The 14,165-nt window shown below is 41.4% G+C and overlaps 1 long non-coding RNA gene across 1 annotated transcript; it reads right to left on the reverse strand.

The window, feature by feature from the left end:
- Positions 1–5,291: 5,291 nt before the first annotated feature.
- LOC134163198 (uncharacterized) lies at positions 5,292–13,611 on the reverse strand. The gene is made up of 3 exons (XR_009964616.1): positions 13,327–13,611; positions 11,399–11,576; positions 5,292–6,168 (listed from the first exon to the last, which is right to left on the reverse strand). It is a non-coding gene; the product is annotated as an uncharacterized LOC134163198 (long non-coding RNA).
- Between the last annotated feature and the right edge of the window lie 554 nt (positions 13,612–14,165).

The following is a 14,165-nucleotide window of genomic DNA, read 5'->3' on the forward strand; positions in this document are numbered from 1 at the left end:
ACCAAGGAAATTCTGTGAAAAATCAAGAATAAACCCCTTATTGTCCTATCACTACAAGGCTTGCTTTCTTCCTTTGTTACAGTAATTAGTTTTGTACAGCTTTAACAAGCTAAATCTTAAAGTCCTTCCTAAAACAGATTTGGATCCAAGCCACCCTGCATACTAGTTACCACAACTGAGGTCACAATTCAGACCTTCATTCTTCTTAATTCCTTTCCAGGGAGCCCTCTTGCTCCTTCAAAATAAAATGTAGATGCCAGTTACAGAATTAATGTAAGTAATTAGAAGTGCATGTTTTTGCCATGCTTTTTGCCTTATTAATAGCGCCATGGTGTTTCTAGAAAGTAATGGTTCCTTTAACAACTAATGATCATTTTAGAAATAGAAGTAACACTTTGCTTTGCTTTCCCTAATAGGATTCAAGAGACACAGAGTGCCGTAGAAACCCCTGTTGTGTATCTCAGTCTCACATGAAGATCATTGTTGGGGTACATGTGTTTAACAGAAGCACCATCACCACCTTTCTATTCCCAAGGAGAGGAAAGGCTGCTGGAAAGAATTCATCACAGTTATTAGGCCACAGGTTAACTTGTGCTCTGAAAGGATCCCGGAGCTCTTAGCTTCTTAAAGAAATGGCCTTCAGAAAGCTCAAGGGCTTGCTTCTGCACCAGGGAGGAACGCTCTGGGGAACAACCCCTGGCTTCAGTGTCAGCTGGGGGCTGCCTGGCTAGGGAGCAGCACTGCTGAGAAGGACTTCAGTGTGGTGGTGAGCAGCAACCTGGGCACCAGACAGAGCCTCCCTGGCAGCCAGGATGGCCAGCAGCATCCGGGGCTGTACCAGCAGCCTCACAGGCAGCAGATCAAGGGCAGCAACAATTTTCTTCTCTACCTGGCATTCATGAGAGTGCACCTAAAATATGGCATCCAGTTCTGGCCCCAGGGCGAGAACAAGGACAGTCAGGTAGGACAAATCCAAGGGAGGGCCAGTGAGGAGACACTGAGGTATCATGGCTTGTTCAGCCTCTGGAAGGGACAACTTCAGGGACCTGACAGCTGACGTTCAGCACCTTTGAGAAGAGATAAGGAGGGAGGTGCACAGCAGAGGGACAATGGCCACAAACTGAAACAGGGATAGAAGGGGAGGGTAACTCCCCATTGGGATAGTCAGGCAGTGGCTCAGGTTGCCAAGAGAGGTTGCACAACCTTGGTCCTTAGAGGATTTCAGGACCTGACTGGACATAGCTCTAAGCAACCTGGTCTGATCTCATTGCTAATCCTGTTTTGGGCAAGAGGTTGGACTGGAAACCTGAGGTCCTTTCTAACTTAAATGGTTTTATAAAAAACCCCAAAGCTACAAAGCAATAAAATCTGCAAGATAGCTACAAAAACAAGTACAAAAAAAAAAAAATCTACCTCTTATCACTGTAGAACTGCAAAGTTTTAGGAAGCACATTTTTTCAGACGCATTGTATAAAACCAAAACCAAACACACCCCTCCTCCATTAGCAACATGTAATATCGAGCCATTATACTAAAATCTCAAGATACCATTACCTGACACTTAAACTTTGTCCTGACCAGTCACTTCAGAGATTAATGCATTTGGGATTCAGAAGAAAGAAATCCTTTCCTTTCTTCTGGCAGGTATTCATAGCAAAGCAAAGAAGGGAGTGTATTATTAAAGCTTAACTGCAATTGAAGCTTTTGAAATAGGATTTTTGCCTGTTTCTTCCAAGAAAATCCCTGCTCCCCTGCTTTACAAACATAAAACCAGACTACATCCAATCCTGTCATCCAGGGAGATTCTTATCCTGTTTACGCTGGCCCAAGTCTGAACAACTCCCCAAGAAAGAAATTCTTCTTGGTCTGCACCATGGGGACAGAGAAATGCACATATTGCTGAACCTCAGCATAAACGACTGTACAAGAAAAACCCCAGTTGAGCGAGGTATTGCTTAAGAAGAATGAAAAAATATCAAAAGGAAGCAGTTAGTGCATAATGCTCTTTGCTGGCACAGGTGGAACCCTCTCAGCTCCTAAATTTACCTGCCCCATAGGTTGGCCAAAGGGGCCTGTCAGACCTGAGCAGGGAAGGCTGCTCTCCACCATCAGCACAAGGACTTCCAAGTCCTCTCAGCTGTATGGGAATATGCATGAAATGTCCAGAGTGCTTACTGTATGTCCCAGCAAAAGGCCAGACAGGGTACTGCCTTCTCACAGGAATGAGAGGAGTCAGAAACCACTTGCAGCTCATACTGCTGCATTAGCTCTTTTAACATTGAAAACCATGGGTCTGGCTAAATTCTTCATAACAGCCTAGGCTGGTGATGACCAACTTGAGAAAGATGTGCAGGATCACGTTCCACATGAGGAAGAGTTTTTAACTAGAAATTCTGGGTGTGTTACAGTTTTTTCATCTGGAAAGACTGTCTATATGGCAACTTAAAGGGCAAGGAGTAAGCTCTGTGCTGAAAACTTACCTCATTCCATGCTTTGAAATGCTACACCCTTGTTTTCAAATTAACTCCCATTCCTGCTTGGGTAATGCAGGTTTAAATACTCCTCCATATACATCTGTATTTTAAAAAGCATTCCAGAATGAAACCCCTCCACCCTGCAAAGGAAAGTGCTTTGGGGAATTTCTAGGAGGATTAGAGCTTTAACAACAACATGTAGAATAAAATATTAAAATCATATAATGCCTTTTCAGAAACCAGCCTTTCAAAAAGTGTCATTTTCTTTAGCAGTTTTGTGGTAAAAAGCTCTGTCCATGAATCTTATCTGCTTTGAAGTCTTAGCACTTTTGCAAAATAGGAAAAATTGAATTTGGAGCATAGGGAATATAATTATACTCCATCATTCAAAATATCATTAAAATAAAAACCACATGCTTTCTTCAGACTTTAAGCTGTAATGGTCATGACCATGAAGGAGATTGTAAAGCACTGTGGTAAAATTCCAGCTTTGCTGAAGCTGACAAGGGTCTCCCATAAGATTTCGCCCTTAGGATTTCACGCCAAGGGCTTGAACCTGGTCTTGTGCTGGTGTAGGTCTTATTTTAACGTTGGAGTGCAATGATGCACAACTCCCCCATTTCAAAGGTAAAAACCCTGGGTGCAAAATTCCTCTTTTCCTCTGCCTCACCCACACAAAAAGCAGCATACAAGTCTTCAGTTAAGTCAACAATAAAGGAATTTTCAATAAGGAGAAAATAAACTTTTGTTCAAGAAGACCAAATTTTACTTCTAGATAATATTTAGCAGCCTGTGATTACAGGAAGTTTATAAAGCTTTTCCTTGCAAAACACAAGGGATAATTAAATGTTTTCCTTCAGGGCAAATATAATATAATTCACTATAACCAAAGTTACAAATGGGACTAATGAAGAATTTTATTATATGTACGGACTACGCTCTTTTCAGGAGGGTGCTGTGTGCCCCCAACATATCCTCTAGACAAGGAAAATGTTCCAGAAACAGACCAAGTATTGATAATGATGAAGAAGGACAATGATCACAAATGACTATGAAAAACAAAGATTAAATACAGTATTTTTACATTGTATATACATTCTAGTAAATGTAAAAATATTAACTTTTAGAAGATTTAATTCTTCCCTTTCTTATAATGTTTCCAGTGTGAATTTTTGGGGTTCCTACTAACAATCAGGGACAGAAAGACAAATAAAGAATAACACTTTGAAAGGAAAATCCCATTGCTCAGTTTTGTTGGTCTGCAAAAAGATGTATTGCACACATTGAAGACAAAGGAAGTCAAAAGAGAAAGCCATGGTTTCTCTCTGGTAGGAAGCAGAAGAAAACCTATGGTGTATTTGCTTGCAACTCCTTGCATACCATCCTGAAGCATGATGTAATAGCAGCTCTTGGCTGCATTTAGAAACAATTGCACCTTCCCTATACCTGAAAAGAAAACTGCAATGAACAGTACCTCATTGCAACATATTGTCATGCCTATGCAGCATCATGTGTCATGCTGTGTAGGCATGCATAGTGATACACTAAAGAACAGTGACACAGGTCAGACATGAGCTGTATTTACCATTTGATTCTTAAAGAAGCAGATTTTAAAACTACTGCTATTTAGTATTATCATATATACTTTATTAAACATTCATATCTTGCTTGCAAATTATGTTTTGCACCATGCCCATAACCCTGTTATTCTGGTTGGATCAGGTCATCTGCCATGGATTGTTATCAAGACCTGCCCAGAAGTAATACAGTTTTGGAAAAGCCTGTTTAGAAGTCTCTCAGGTCATTCCTTCTTGTATCTCATCACTTCTGGTACAGGACTATAGCTACAACCCAAGAGCACCTGTTAAAACAGTACATTGCACTTGGCATATAATTCACATACTCTTTTGCAACGTTGTCGTTATGTTTGATTGTGCCTTGAGTAAATCTCAGCAAGATATTACAAACATTTCAATTTCAGATTTATTCTCAAAGATGTTCTCCTTGGGTAATTCTCATGCACCATAATTTACCATCATTTTTATCAAGGATTAAACTGCAAATGTCCTTGTTGTACCCAAAGAGAATTAAACGTACCAAAAATGCTAACGCCTGTAACATCATCGTCTCTTCTGCCATATTTATGGTCATTCCCTGTCCTGTGACACATGATGGAGTCATTCCCCTGAAAGTTTTGATTGGTGTGCCTGTTTAAATATACACAAAATCCCTGCTTTATGCATGCTCTTTCCTCACCTTTCTGACATCACTGTATTTTTGCTCATGTGTTTTTTAAATCCTGCCTAAAGAGAACACCTTTCTAATTGGGACCTAAATTGTTCAGAAGGCAAAACTGAGAGCTAAAACACAGCAAAAGGATCATCAGTATTTTGCAGTTTAGGAAACATGAGAAAAGGAAAGGAAAGCAGCGAGGCTGCAAGTGCTCTGGTGCCGCAAAGCCCTCTTGGTGTCACCTTGGACTTCCACTGCTTCCTTCCTGCAAACACAATCAGGAATGGTATTTTCAGATTATGGGAATAGGAGAGCTTTTCTCTACCCTAAGTATTGTGCCTAGTCAGTTTATTTGTCCTTCTTAACTTAGTTATAAATGCTGGAGTGAAAGATGATGTCTGACTCACTTCCACAGTAACTGATTGTGGTTACAGTCACATAAGTGTTCATAAGTGTTGTTATGTTATTGATTCAGACAGAAGAAAATTGAAGTAGATAAATAATAGTTAACAATTATGCATGTACCACTATAATCACACTATATACTTGTAAACCCCTTCATTTAAGGAATGATCAAATATGATGGAAGATACATGGAAAGCATATGTGGCAATGTATTTTAGCAGTGACAAGTGTTCCTAGTTGCAAAGTAGTTCAGTATAACATGGACAGACGCTGTAAAAGGTTAATTCAGAATAGAATACTGAACTAGGATCAGAGATCCACCTCCAGTTCTCCCCACCAACAGAAATGTCTTCTGAAAATTTTAACAATTCTCTTCTAATTAGCATTACTTATGAAATTATTTTCTCTAGTCTAAGAAACTCCAGTATTTCCGTAACTTTCCTCAGTTTCTGCCAGGGACATAAGCTCTTCACTGGGTTAGCAGAGATCAAGCCCAAATACCTGATCAAGAATTCAGATGTGATCTTCTAAATCTCAGGACATTTTGTGGGTGTGCAAATAACCAGTTTGGTTATAGGGCTTTGTTAATTCTCTTCCATAATCCAAATTCTCATCCCGATAACAGATTTCCACTTCTAACATTTCAGAAGCATGAATAGTTAGAAATCACTCTTCAGTTCAATTCCTGCAGATGCAGGCAACATTTCTTTTGGTGGTTTCTTTCAACCCACACCACCATGACGTACGCATTTAGCTTTGCTAAGGCAAAATGCCCCAGAAAATGGCATATTCAGGACCCCACAAATACAGCTTCCTTCAGCTACCTGCAGAGCAGAGCCCACTTGAGTATATTATGGTCCTTCCTTGCCCATCCACTGCTATTCATCAACCTCTAGGTCATCCTTATGAAAATCCTTGTGAGACCAATACAGACTGCAGACTGGACCAGGTTAAAGGAGAAAGCCTTGTGTTTGTAGAAAAAAACACAACCAAACCCAAAAGCTGGTTTCACTTTTCTGGTTGCAGAGCATGGCCCCACAAGCAGTTGCTCTGGTTCCTGAATAAGAGAGGAGCAGAGACAGACAACACTCTAATTTGGTGGTCTTGTATTCTAGTTTCATTTTAGTCAGCAGCAAATCTCAGATTTACTTTATCTGATCTAAAGTTTATACACGTTTGCTCCTATTTGTCACTTCAAAAGCTCAGTTTGTCATAACTGGTTCCTACTCTGAGATTCCCCTTAAGCACTTCAAATGCTCTCTGTCTAGACACTACTTCTATGTATCAGGTCAAAATTATTTTCTCAGTTGCGCTCAGGTCTGGGCAGTAACTCCCTCCTGTGTGGTAAACACTACAAAGATCTCTCCCTTCCAAAACTGATAGGGGGATAAAAGGAGGATAAAAGTGGTATTTTCCTCACATAGAAGTAGCCTTCCCCTCTCTTTGTACACCCAAATAAAAATGTTTAAAAATTATTTTTCATTGAAACTCTTCCCACCTCCATTTGCTTTGTTTTCATTTTGACATGTGTTACAAAAAGGAGCAGAAAAACAAGTTTCTGTAATTGGTTGGTTGTTTTGAAATCCATCAAAAGATTTTTCTCCTCAATTTCATATCCAAAATATTTTATGGAAAGGAACATAAAAAGTAATAGAAAGCAATACCAGCTTCTCTTCTCTCCACCAGGAATAATAAAAGGAACAACCCACAACCCCCAAAAGAGGAAATTATGGTCTCTCTACACACACATATACACTGACTCTTTTATCTTCTCCATTAGAAATCTAGGACATTTAAGAGCATGTTACTACCCTATTGGTTTACTTTCATTATTTTATTCATGCTTGCAGAAAATGAAGTCCATTTTCAGGTGGCACTCCATTAGAGCACAAGCATTTTAAGAGCTCATTTGGCAGAACACCTTATCAGAAGCTGCTCCTGTTCATTGGAGTCAGACACAGCATTCCCAGGCACAGCACAACTCTGCTCTGTAAGCAGCTCCTTAAAGAAAGAGTGATTCAACTTTGCCCATTCCTTCTTTCTTCAATAAAACTAACTGAAGGGCTGAAACTTCATGGGTTAGTGTGTGTGTTCAGCCGAGATGAGTGGCTGACTTCCGCCTTCAGCAGCAAGGAGGCAACTCCACCCTCACCCTCACTGATAGCTGCTGACACCAGTAAACAGCCTGGAACACCTTCAAAGTCAGGCTCAGCCTTTACTTCATGGATGCAAATCCTGGGAAACACCATGTGTCCCTGGAATTGCACTAACATCCCACTTTGGATGACGGGATTTAGTGCATGTACATCAATAAAACTATTCTCAAGTTGAATCTTCATTACTGGGCGCAACAGAGGTATATGGGTACACCAGAAGTCAAACAGAGAACCAGCTTGGGCATGATGAAATATAATGAATGCTTCTGTGGGGAGGGGAGGAAAAGGAAATTCTTCGCATGTATACATAACCAGTCATTTGAAAAGGGTTCTTTTAAGGACACCCTGCAAGGGCAGGTTTGGGAGTTTTTTTGATAGCTGCTATGCCACTTCTTTCTTGTCTGGGAAAAGATGAATTGATGCTTTTTGACAAAGTCATACTCACAACTCAGATAATTTCTAGCCAGCCATCACATAGCATGCAACTTAAAACAGTGTAAAAATAAAATAATGTGGAAAGTTTGGAGTCTTTAAGAGCAACCTTTTACGGTTTCAGCTTGAACTTGCTTCTACCAAATACAGTTGGTGCTCGGGGTCTTGCAACAGTGGCAGACTTAGATTTCAGCTCTGGACACTTGAGCCAAAAATAGCTTATTTTCAGGCCAGTTCTTATGGAAGTCTGAGTCTAATGGTAGAGGACACTGCCACTATACCACCATGTAAAGACCATTTGCAGTTATAAGCTTAAGCTATTTTGGATTAGGAAATACTGGACAATACGTACACTGGGCTTACTGGTGTATACATCTGGAAATCAGAACAAGGAAAAAAGATAAGAAAGATCTCTTTATACTGCTGGTTGTTGTCTTACTGCATTTCGGGAGTTCTGCAAGCTGCAGAACTGCAAACCCCATGAGCTGCAAACCTAGCCTTGGTGAGCTTGGTAATTCAAGGGAATATCAGAGCTTGCAGTGTAGGAAAGAGAAGAATCCTAGAACACGAGACATGGAAGGTTAACAGAAGCCAATGAAAAGGCATTTTGGTACCTGAACATTCACTCACACTTTCGTTGCAAACATAAATGGAACAGTTTAGTTGTAGGATACAAGAGGAAGTCCAGAGAAAGGTCTTCTCTGAAAACTTTACTAACAGCAAAGCATTTATTCTAATACATTCAGCATGTCCTTTTGAGACCTATTATCCATATGCATTAAGTTCTTAGTGCTTTAAAACCAAAAGGCTCTCCACGAAGGCCCTGGGTACCTTAAATAATGGAGACTCAGCGCTACCACTGCAGAAGGGCCCACAGAGACAATCTTCTCATGCTTAAGCCAATGTTCTTGGGCACTCTGTAACTTTCATCACTGCTGAATGCAGTCCTGATGGTGTAAGGAAAGCTGGAGACATTTATGGGCAGAAACCTCCTAATTGGAGTTGGAATGGGTTTAAGGTTCCAAACTAATGCAATAAAGAATGGCTAGTACCTTGCTGGCAGCCTCATCCACATCTGCAGTTGTGCAGATCACACGATGGTAGGCATTAATATTCCAGTCTGCCACTGCTCCCTCCCTTAACTTAGCTCTGTTTGCCTCGTGGCATGCTTTAGAAGGTGACATCCTGAAAAGCCTAATGGCATAGGGGAGAACTGGACAATTTGGGCACATGAGAAAGCCCTGGCAGGACAGAGCAGGGAAGCGAGGAAAGATCAGTGTAAGACACACACAGTCTTACCTGCTGGTGAAAGCAGAGAGGGGGCTGCTGTACAGCAAAGGGGGACATGCACTCTGAAAAGGACGATGATTAGACACACAGAAAGTTTGTAGTTTCAAGAAGTACTGCAATAAAAGAATCCTCCCAAGCGCCATGGAATACAGCCTACGGTAACAACAAAGCATGTAACCTTGTAGTTCAAATGCAAAACCAAGTTATGTCAGTTCTTAGTAGGCGACCTCTTAGACGTACTTACACATGCATAACAAGATGAGACAGTTGAGTGCAAAGGAAGAGCCAGCACCAGTGATTTGATATAAAATGACAAGCCTTTTTGAAATAATGCATTTGGTTTAGGTAAGGTTTAGATTAACAGACTTTTAGGGTAAACTGTTGCAGTCCATCTAATCTCACAGACACCACAGAGCTGGGAACCAAGGATTAGATCTAAACATGGTTCTAGATCACTTTTGACAAAACCTGCCAGAAAGCTCTTCTGAGGTGTGCTACTTGAGCAAATACTTCCAGGGTTGTATCAAGGCTCCTCTCAGATCAGACCGCAGCTCCAAGAGGAGGTGGACCATCTTCTTAGAGTTTCACATCCCACCTAGAACCACCATCTACAGCTGGTTATTGACATCTAGAGAATACGTATATGCAACCGGAGAGAAGCATAATGTGCAACTTGAATTCCTCTCGAGGGGAAACAAAAATAGCAGGAGGCAAAAAAAGTAAGTATAAAATAAGGCCGGGCCATGAACAGCACTTTCCAGTTTGGAGGCAACAGAAGTGCAGTCATGAGCAACATTTGAGGTGTGACAGAGAAGGTCAGAGAGGTTAACTGCCATGGAGAAAAACAACAGATGTGAAGCACCAGCTCACAAAATCATGTGAGTTTTGCCACTGATTTCAGTGCAGCCAAGCCTTTGCTCCAGGTTTCTTTAGGGCAAGCTATGGTAATTTCCTTGAGCTGCAAAGGGAAAACTGGAATTTCCTTCCCTCCCTTGAGATATTTTCAAGTTTACTGAATAAAGCACAATGAGGACTTTGCATATGCCATGGTAAATCACAGCCTTTGAGTAAATGCCCCTGCATCTGCTGCAACAGTATTCACACGAGGCTGAACTTCGGCTTGGTAACCTCAGTGGATGTCTTGCTCATGTTGGCAGTCCTCACAGAGTTTGTTCCTGCCGTAGTGTATTATCTGGAAATCTTAAGTCTCTGTTAAAGACTGATTTCCAAACATCTCTTACGACAAATTCACTATGCTGCTCCCCAGATTTGGACAGAAGACGAAGGCAGCATGCTTCATTAGAATGACTAAATGTTACCGAATATGGCACAGGCATTAATATCTAGGATTGCTGCTCTCCCAAGCCCATGTCAAATTTACATTTACATGTTGTAGAAACCCTCAAAACAGAACCCAACAGATGCTACAAAAATGACTGTGCTCATTTCAAGCTTCAACTCCACTCATCTAGAATACAGAGTTCTCCTTCTATGACTGCAAAATAAAGGAATGTTGTGGAAAAGGAAGCAGCATCTATTAGTATAGTCCCACTGCCCTTCTGAAACCCTCTTTGGTGCTGTGCCTCTTCACCCACAGCAAGTATCTTATTTCTTTTCTGCTCACTCTCTTTTGAGAAAGTCAGACACTATGTTCCTATCTCCAACCCAAACGTATTGCCTTTCAGGACAAACTGAAAAGCCCACAACCAGCCTTCCCTCTGTCTCTGAGCTCAGTTCCACTTTGGTCTTCCATGGTCTAAAATAGACTTTCAGCTGGCCCCAGGCAGTGCAATCTCTTTAACAAACCTCCCTCAGAAAAATGTTTCTTGTATAGCTCCCCTGGAGCTTTTTTGCACCAAGGCAGAAAAGGAAAGAATTCCTTCCACATTTTACTTGAGTTCCTAGTTTGGAACCTCTGAAACTACATTAGTATCTGCACCAGCATTTGTCTTTCTTGTACTAGCTCTTCCTGTTGCATACTGAGCATAACATCATATAGTATGGGATATCCCTTTGGCCTGTTTGGGTCACTTTCCTGGCTGTGTCTCCTCCCAGCTTCTTGTGTCTCCCAGCCTTCTCACTGCCAGGGCAGCACAAGAAGCTGAAGAGCCCCTGACCTAGTGTAAGCGCTTGCTTAACCAACAACTAAAACACCAGTGAGTTATCCTAATTCTCATCCTAAATCCAAAACAAGCATTCTACCAGCTACTAGGAAGAAAAGTAACCAGGACAAGGTTTTACATTGCTGCAGGGTTCTTTCCCTTCCCTCTTGCTCTGGCTTGCAGCCAGCTTACTCAGATAATTTCAGTATTACCACCCTTGGGTCAAGGGCTGCAACATGTCTCTCCAGAAAGTTCCACAGAGAAAGCCAAAAGAAACATGCATTGCACAGTCTTGCAACCAGCTTACTTTAGCATATGCCCTCTGACATAAGCCTCTGATCAAATCCTTTGCTTTGGGCTTGCTGAGGTCATTCCTGGCTTGTGAAGTCCCCTGTGAGAGTCAGACACCAGCCTGTTGACATCCTCATGATTCATTTACAAGCACATTCAAATCAATGCAGTTAACATTCAGGTAGCTTGAACTTCTGTAAGGAAGATTATGCAACAGTCAGATTTTTGATGAAACAAAAGAATTATACTCCGCAGAAACCTCAGTTTTGCCATTTCTTTCTCCCTTGGGTTCTTCTCTGCTTTCTCTCCTGTTCTGCATGGTTTCAAAACTCTTACTTATTTCATGGAAATACTCTCACCCTTGACTCCTGCACTCCAGCCTGATGGGTTTTCTGTTTTGCAGAGCCAGCATGGTCCAGGGAGGCAGGCGCTTCCTCTGGCAGTCAGGGAGCCACTGTATTTTCCTTAGTGACTCAATCCAAAGCAAACCACATTGGGTAGGGCTGGCAGTGGAGGCTTTCATATTCACAGCACTGTACAGCCACACTGGTTTTGAGCTCTGCTCTCCAGAGTGAATGACGTGCACAGCAGAAAAGGGAGGTATTGCAAGCCCAAATTTTTATTGTTTCTCTTCTTTTAACATCTTTAACTTCTGAGGACCATTTCCCTGCAGCTCCAGGTTTAAGCCCAAAATCCTACGCTCTCTTCACAGGAAAACCAACAACTGTTTCCTGCTCCTAAATAGCTTGCAAGAGCATGAACATTGCTTTTCCAACATGGACGAATCAGTATTTCCACAGGGAAGGAAAAATCATGGTCTGGTCTATATAAATACTTGGACTAATAGTCAAAGATACCAATCAAAAAATAGCATCCAATTTTTTTCTCAACATGAATGGAATCTAATAGAAATCTCTCTTTCTGCTACCCACAGCTTTCTAACCAGGCACACCACCAAAAGCACAGAACTAGGAGTTCCCACCACCAGTTTCAGCATAATGCGATGATTTTCCTACCATAACATGAATTATCTCACAAAGCACATGATTATCTGTACCCTGTATCTTCTCAGAAGACCTGTGAATTGCTTGTTTGCACTACAGTAAGGGAGAGTAAGTGCTGTTTGGGACTGTTGCCTTGATTGTACCTTTCAATGTGCTGATTTTTTACTTCTTTAGTTAATTTGTTTGTTCAAAACTACTAACCTATGAGGAAAGGTGTTTGCTGGCTACCATTATATTATTTAGTGCAGTGTCTAAGGAGCATCTTACACTGTTGGTAAATATAACGTTGGAGTAACAGCAGCAATCCTGTAATTGAAAAAGTCACAAGGGACAACTATAATAAAAACTGGTAACACAGACCCCTGAATTACCTAAGCTGAATTTCTTCATCTTATAAGGGCTTTGGAAAACACCACAGAAAGAATTTTAAGATGTACTTGGGTTTGAATTTCTCTACACATTGCCCAGAAGTCAACAAAATCACCACCAATGGCTGTGGAAAACCCATGTGATGCAGTCAGGATTATTTTTAACCTGATAATTTCAAACCTCCTCTGTGATTTTTTGGTGCTTGCTGTGTCTCTCATCTGGAATTCATGTAAGTTACAAAATTTGTAAAAGTTACAAATCCCAACCCTTACTTGAGGCTTACAGGTGAACAGGAGATGAATCATGGCCAGAACCATGACCACGTTGCTCTTCTTTGGGAAACAGCTGGCAAGTTAAGAAAAGTATATTTTGTTCTCTAAATATTCTTCTCTGCCTGCTGTTTTCAATTGACACCAGTAACTCAGTGTCAAGTGATGAGTCTGGAAGGTTCATCAGGATGCAGCACTCACACCACAGTTTTTAGGGGAAACAGAAGAAGAAATCAGTCTGTCTCCAGTGAGTATTACTGCTATGCAGTCAACAGCAGGGAGTCGAAGTGTCTGCTTCTTACCTGGAGGCTGAGATAATTGTATCGTGTGATCTTCTAGGCATCTGCCAGCTTGATGAAATAATAACCCAGAGCTGCTCCTGCACCCTTCCATGATCTCACAGGATTAGCTGCCATGCAAGCTCTTGTTTTGACTCATGTGGAAGAGGGTTAGTGCCTGTCACTGTCTTCTCCACCAACCGCAAAGCAAAGGAAAACAAGGTTTCAATGTACCACTCATTAAAGACCGCCAGGTTGTCCTTTCATTTGAGGTTGCAATGTTTGGAGTTAGGAAGTTTTATTGCTATCACGTCAACATGGGAAGCCTTTAGTCTGTGAAATTATTCATCCTCCCAGCATTTCCCCTCCTGGATTTATGTCCTTCAGCCAAGCCAATCTTCCAAGTATTTCACAATGCTGCAATTATCACTGTCTCTTTAGCATCAAAGCAAGCACACAGTGAGGAAGCCTGCGTAGGTAACCGCAGGAATGGCTCAGGAGAGGCAGGAGAGCCAAGTTTGGTGAGCAGTGCTGAGTGACAACACCTCCTGGAGGGGTTCAGCTGCCTTCCCAGCCTGTAGTAAACACATTTTCCCCTCTGGCAGAAAGGAGGAGTCATCAGTAAGTGTTACCTACTCCTGCTGCTATTTGTGAGCCTAATACCAACTTTTAGGTAGCTTCATAATTTACAGAGGGGACTTCATCAGCTTCTACTGCATCCAATAACAGGATGGGGGGCTGGGTACAAAAAAGCAGAAGAAAGCACCACAGCTTCAATTTTTAAAGGTAATTAGGTGATATTTCCCTGGCATTAAGATGCACAAATGTCATTTTCAAGAGTAACTTAGGTCTGTGGACCAGTC

This window comes from Pezoporus occidentalis, unplaced genomic scaffold, assembly GCF_034315485.1.
Source record: "Pezoporus occidentalis ecotype Australia unplaced genomic scaffold, CSIRO_AGI_Poc_V1 ctg2, whole genome shotgun sequence".
NCBI lineage: Eukaryota > Metazoa > Chordata > Aves > Psittaciformes > Psittacidae > Pezoporus > Pezoporus occidentalis.